Source organism: Heliangelus exortis, chromosome 3 (genome assembly GCF_036169615.1).
Source record: "Heliangelus exortis chromosome 3, bHelExo1.hap1, whole genome shotgun sequence".
NCBI lineage: Eukaryota > Metazoa > Chordata > Aves > Apodiformes > Trochilidae > Heliangelus > Heliangelus exortis.
In genome coordinates, this window is record NC_092424.1 from 12,224,724 (window position 1) to 12,232,219 (window position 7,496).

Below are 7,496 nucleotides of genomic sequence, written 5' to 3' on the forward strand. Positions count from 1 at the left end.
CTCTATATAAACCCAACCCAGGGCCATCAGTCTCTGCCTGAGCTTGGGTGGTTAAAATGTTGATCTCCAGCTCTGTCACAGCCCTGGACCTCTTTGATCCCAACCCCTGGACTGGCTTGACCTTGGAGCTGACTCCTCATGGTGAGTTTGTGTGGGGCTCTGGTTGTGGTTGAACCTGACCTATGACTTTGTCTTGGTCAAGGGACTGTGGGCAGTGGATCCTGGCTGGTGGGGACCCTGCCCTGCCAGCTGTGTGACCCTCACCCCAGCTGGCTGGCCTTGAGAAGTAGCTAGCACTCACTGTATCCTGACAGCCCTATAGCATGGACTGTTACCCATTTCTGCTGTGATTATGATTTCTAGGCTCTATTTTAATACATTTTATTAAAAATAATAAGCAAATTATACTAAGCAAAGCAGTTCCATTGCAGTACTTAATATAAACTATTATTTCTCAGGAAATGGACAAACTACTTAATCTGGGTTTGCACAGTGACTGTGAGGTGCTACACTAATATGGATAAACAACAGCACAACTTTGGAAATTCAAAAAGAAAGGACCCCATTCTTCATTCAGGTGAGCTTGAAAACCATTAGTGAAATATTCTCTATTTAAAATACTGTATTTATGACTAGGAAAAACTGAAAGAGCTCTATTATGTAAGCCCTCTATTTGTAAGCAAATCTCTAGCTGTTGTCACTAAACTGCACTGTCACCATCAGATAAAAATCTGTCACTGTCTTCTTGCAGTTGGTGAATGCAGATGAATAGCTTTTAAGAGAAGTCATTCTTCTTTTAACTTCATTCTGTAGCTTCATCCTAGCTACCTGCATCTTGAAAATTACCCTGTGCTGAATTTGCCTAGTTTCTCACATTTGAAGCTTACCAGGTGCCAGAATTACACATAAAACCAATACCTCACACCACGCAGCAGTATTAATCAATGAGACATCTCTTTCACTTCTCACTCAGTCATTTGAATAATAGGCATGAGGTTCATTTACAAATACTATATGAAAATATAAAAGTAGACATTCCACTTGAGAAATGGGTAATATTTTCCAAAGGCAGATACCTGATTACAATAGCACTGAGGTTTGTGCTGCAAAAAGAAAAAAGACTGCTGCTGCAATAGCACACAAAGCAGTAAGCTTTAGCATTAACTTAATTTAAATTTCAATTCTGTTTTCTTTCATCTCCAAAAAGTTACACATTACAGAAGATGTGAACTTGGGAAATTAGGAAGACTGTACAAGTAGGATAGAATTATTTTTGGGAATTGATCTTTTTTCTGTGTCTTGGACTACTATCTTGAGTTGTATTCAAAAACATACAAGAGCATGGAATCTATCTCATTTTTAGTTCTGGTATATAGCTAAAGATCATTAGGATGAAAAAAAAGCATTAAAACAGGTATAGCTGTTGGTTGTTTATTTTTTAAAGAAACAACAAGAGAGCTAACTCATCTTCTAGTGATATTCAGCACATAATTCTTCTATGAAACCTCAAGAGCTTGAAGGTATCCACAGCATATCCTTTTCAGCAGTTACTTTTGGCCATGGCTGATGCTTTTTGCTTTATGAAGGACAAGGGGGATAAAAGCATGGCTGGCTCCAAGCTCTTGATGGGTTCCTTCAGAAGAGAAGTTCTGAGTGTCACAATCACTTGAAAGCTGGATTTCACATTCTCTTGGGTTAAAATGTGAAGCCAGTTACAAACTGATTTTGAAGTCCTATAAATTAAGCAAATAAATAAACTAGCAGTAACATTTATGGGTGCTGATTTGCTTTAGGTTTTTTTACAGAAAAGCAACAAGACAATGTTTTATACTTGACTTTCACTATCAAGCATAGCTCTGATGTCTGTCAGTAAGTTTTGTAAATAAATGTTCCAAGGAAACTCCTTTAAAACTGGTTATTTCTGATTGACTTTAATCTGGCAACACTACTGCAAATTAATAACTTTTTTTAAAATTAAAAAGTGATCTGAAAATAACTTTAACTTCAAAAAAAGAAAATTCAGGCCTTATCTAGAGCCCTAACCCTTCCCCTCCAGCACGTCTAGAATTGTAACTCTGAATAATCTCTTCCACAGTGAGAAACAGGAATCCCTTCCTTAAAGAAACTGCTAAAAAAACCCATAGCTGTTTTCCTGGGTCCAGACAAAGCATTAAATGTGAAACCAAAGTAGCCAATGCTGCTGCAGGTGAAAACATCAACTTTAAATTTCATTGAAGTATACAGAACCTAATGGCAGCATTCAGCTGTTATTCGCAAGGGTAGGTGTGTTGTGGGTATTTTATGGGACATTATGCAACCTACATTATACAAAGAGAAATTAAGAGATTTTTACTGGGAAAAGCAAACAGTTTCCAAATTTGTGTGCTGTAAGTAGAAGCTTAAGCATTATGGTGACACAACTGAATCAGGAATTCTGCATACACAGTGAGCCTGCATTCCAACTGATTTGTTGCAGATTTTAAAAAATCTCTACAACAAAACTCATCCCTTTGATGCAAACTATACATCTAGAATATCTGTTTTTGGAAAGGCAAAGTGTTATTAACTGGATGGTGACTGATAGCTCCTTTCCACGTGCTTCTTAATGACAAGTCTGCTCTAAAGAGTGGTTTTGGTTTTCTGGACCCAGTTCTTCTTCACCTCCACATATACCTCTATGATAAACCACAAAGATAATGCAGCATGCATTGGTCCTCCACATCATCTCTTGTAGGGTGGGAGGTATGAGTACCACTCTCTTCATCAGAAAGCTGTTGGAGAGCAGTGGGCTTTTTGCTGCCCTGTATGGCAGGAGGTACAATTGCAGAGGCTGGTGATAATTAGCCATATGCTGAGACATCTCCTCTGCTCCCTCCAGCACCTGCTGCTCCTCCATAAGAAAGCCTAATGATGGGCCTCCTACTGAGGTGTGCTAAAGAGAGTAGCTGTATGCAACTGTGTACCTTGAGAGCTCATCTGCAGTCTTTATTACAACAATTACTAAGGCTCATTTGACTGTAAATGCTGGTACCCTCTTGCTATGAATCCATCAGTCATTAACCTTAGCAGTATTGACATGTTCTCACTATGCATTTCAAGCAGACTAACAAACAAGAGAAGAGTTAAGAGCCCATTCTGCATGCTGCAATTCTTGCCTTACTGGCTCTGGATAAACAGTGATGCTTCATTGTACTGCGAGAAATTTATGAAGGAACAACAGCATGGGAGAGAAGGGGAAGGAGAGGCTTGTGCTGAGATGTGCCTATAAAGAAACAAAGCTAGACAGAGAGATAGGAGCATTGTGTATACGTGTGCACATCTGATAATCTGGCATCTGACAATAAGCTGACACGTGCTAGGTGGGAATTGCTTTCAATTTCTTTTGTCAGATCACTGTGATTCTGAACAACTTTGAATCAGTCTGGGAACCATCAACATCAGTATGCTGAATGGAAAGGAGGAAAAGAAGAAAAAAGCACATGCATGAAAATAGCTCTCTTTTGGGTATGCCTTTTTAGCTGACTGTAGTTCAGAGCATATGCTTCTGTCTTGCCATCATCCTATGTATTATGAGGTCTTTAATTATTTAAGGCAATCTTTAATAATGACAATAATACAAACTACTGAGTTGTTCAGAAATCCAGCTTCTGACAGTGTATAAAATGACTTGGTGTTCTGTGCCCCCCTTTCACCCCCCCCAAAAAAAACCCCAAAACCCAACAAAACAAAAACCAAACATCTTTGTATTTTAATTTTTCTTGCCCAGCAGTCCCCAGCCAGTGGTACAGGCCAACATGACACTGGTGGGACTCTTTGGTATTTGTTGGAACAATATTCCTGTGAACATTCTAAACTGAGGAAATGTGATGTTACCTGCAGAGCTGTCATTGCTGAAGATCTGTGCTTGCAGCAAGGCAGGGCTGGGGATCTCTCCTGCAGGGCATCTCAGCCCAGCTGGTGGGTGCAGCAAGGGTGAGGTGTGGTCCCTGGGAGCAGAGGCAGAACTGGCCAGTGCAGGTCAGGGCCACTCACCAGCTCACTCACAGCACCATTGGCACCTTGTCAGGCAGTGGAGGCTGATGGCAGCCAGAAATTTAGGAGGATGGAGAGCAGCCTGCTTTTCATTACCTGATGACTCCTGGGTAAACAAGGATCCAGACGTGACAAGCACAGCAGACAAGGCTGAGCTCCTCCACTCTGGGTTCTGCAAATGGCCACAGCTAAACTTTTCAGCTTCAATCAGCAGTGAACAGGCACCACCTTTGTAGCTGTCTAAACCAGAAGGTCTGGAAAATGATATCCTTCCTAGGAAACATGAACCACTTCACTGAGCTTCCCGCTAATTGGTAGCATTTAAGGGAATTCTACAAGTTTCCAACCTGTAGAAGCCTTTGCAAACACTCCAGAGAGTAGCCAGGGAAAGAGGTGCCCAGATGGTGCCTTGAAAACCTGCCCATTTCAGTGCCTGTGCACCAAGTGCCCTGGAGCTTGGGGAGTCACCAGAGGACTCAGCAGCTTCATTTTGTACTTCCCAGCATATGTAGAATCTCAGCGACGACACAATTAATTTAAGCCATTAGTGAGACCTGGATCTGGGCCTCTGCAGAGCCCATTTTGTGTTTTAGGAGTGAAACATAACCTGCTTCTGAACTGGGTTTACAAAAAGACTGATGTAACTTTGGGTATATTTCCTCAGCCAACTTTGAGCAGGTTTGATGCTGAGTGAGCAGCTTGATGCTGAATCCTTGTGACTCAGTGCATGTGGGTCCTGGGGGACCCTCAGAAGCCAGCAGACTTCTGAAAAATTTCAGATAGGGGCTTAATTCCAAGAAAACTGGTCTGAAGTTTGAACTGGTCGGAACGGGTCAGAACCAGTTTAAACCTGTCGGAACCGGTTTAAACCGGTCGTAACCGTTCGGAACCGGTTTGAACTGGTTTAAACTGGTCGGAACTGGTTTGAACCAGTGTTTCAGCTGCCTTCAAGCTGCAACAGAAGCATTTTCTGCTGTCAGGGCACCTTAATGGGTCCCTCTTCCACGCCCATACCTCCCACCCCCAAGGCTGAGTTCTCTGTTACATAATAGTATAAAAGTTTTCATGCAGGAGACACAAACTACAGCTGTTACATTTCTCCTTAACTGTCCAAATTTTTCACAAACCTAGAAAAAAATTAATAATTTTTGAGGCAAGTTATGCCCCTGTTAAAATGTGGCTGAATGTGGCCAGTGAGTTCTGAATTAATTAAATGAAGAAAGTCAGCAAGTAAGACCGCATAGATCTGTTTTCCCTAGGAAATTAGGCTGCAAGGACAGTAATACAAGGGCCATTTAATTTCTTCCTGTTCCTTTATGTTAATTGCTCTGTTTATTTTCAGTCATATGTAGGACTAAGATGTTGGTATTATTGCATTATTAGGATTTGTTAATACATTTTTATGTATCATCATCCAATAGACTGTAAAGTCTATTTATTTAGACAATGAGTCTGAACACCGTTATTAGACCAAGATTCTGGCAGCATTTTTTCTGGAGGATAAATGGCATATTTCCAAATTGCACCTTGGCAGAGACTTTGTCTGTGCTTAGACCCTTGGGGTTTCCCTCTTTTTGTATTTCTAAGTCATTAAGCAACAATAAAATCTTTATGGTATCTGATGTCTGGAATTCTGCAACAATCGTTCTAGTAGTAGGATGATAACATAGTTTATAATGTCTTTTAAATTTTGCTCCCGTATGCTGCATTACCTTACAACTTATATGTCAACAATCTCAAGGTTTTACGTAGGGAATACAGTAACTTCTATAGATTGTTTTTAAGGTTGTTTGCAATGGTTGGAATAATGCAACAATATCTAAGACTAATTGAAATAGATATCTAAGACGAATAGATAGATATCTAATCTAATAGATATCTAAGACTAATTGATCATGTTTGGAGTTTAAGGCTGAAAACACTCAAAAATATTTAAAATTAACTATTCCTGACTGCACTAAAACAGAAGTATACTGAACTAATGAATTTGAAGCTTCCTTGCTATTAGACTATGCACTTTGATGCTGAGAGAGAACATGGGGTTTGGAATACCTGAGCACTCAGCCATTAAAGTAAACAGGGGACACATTCAAAGCTCAGTTCATTTGTCAACCTGACAGCAGCTGGAAGATTTGTGCATGCAAAATATAAGAGCATCTGGCTATCAGGATTATTTAAGATCTTACCTATTGATCTCTTTCATCTGCTTAAATTAATTCAAGATGTTAAAATGCCAAAATATGGTGATTAAAGATCCCATGCATATAAAACTCAAATTCCAATAAGCAATAAGAGGATGATACAAATATTAAAAAAACAAACAAAAAAGAACAAACAAAAAAAAACCCCAGCAGCAAAGCTAACAAATAACTGACTGAAAACCTAGAAAGACCAGAGATTTGACTGCCAAAAATGGAGGACAGCAGGGCTTATTTAAAAGAGAGAGAATAAAATTTGATACTTTGTCAAGAGAGTCTGTAAGAAGTATATTGTTGCAAGGAGATATAAAACAACTAGAAGATGGAAAAATGTGTTTGTAACTCTACTATATATTTTAAAACAAAAAGTTCAAGAAACATTACTGATAAGTGTAACTTCTGTAACAAGGACCTATAGTCCCTGCAAATACTAAATCCCTTCAGCAGATTCATGTAAGTTAGAAAATGGAGGGCTTCACAACATAAACCAATATATACTAATACACTAACTAGGTGACTTAAAGATATAAGGCTTATCTTACCTTTATTCATTTTTAAGAGAAGGACAAAACTCACGTCTCCAGCACCAATCAATTTTTCCAGAAACAATTCAGCTATAGCAAGGACACTATCCAGTACATTTCTTCCCTTTTTAGTAATAGCATAGAAATTTTATGGCTTGAAAATTAAATGTAAAGAGCAATAGCTATTATTTTATGTCTGGTGCAAAGAGATGAATTAGAGGAGAGTATTTTCACACTTAGATGACAAACTAAATTAAGTCTTGACCTATAGCACACTGTGATGCTACCTGAATCTATCTCCATCCCAGTCAGTGTCAATCTTGCCTCTACAATCTAAATTCAGCTATTAAAAATATCTGTAGAAAAGAAGGAAAGCAGCACAGTTGTTGATAACCTTTTTAAGGTTACTGAAAAACAGTAAATCATTGCTTTAGTAGATGAAACACCTCATGCCATTACGACTGAAATATATGTAACTTTGAAAAACTCTAATAAAAGAGTGGCAGCAATTTCCAATCAAAGCTGCAATTCTAACTATTTTTTCCAAGGTCATGCAAATGTCTTGTCCAGAATGGCTCTTAGACATTTGGCTGGCTGGCCTGAGAAAACTAGATAAAAGAGAAGAGGAAGAAGAGGTGGGATTTTTTTTTTTTTTTTTTTTTTTTTTTTTTTTTTTTGAAGCATTTTATTAAATACTTTGAATTTGTTTCAAATAACTAGACTAAAAAGTATTAAAGTATGA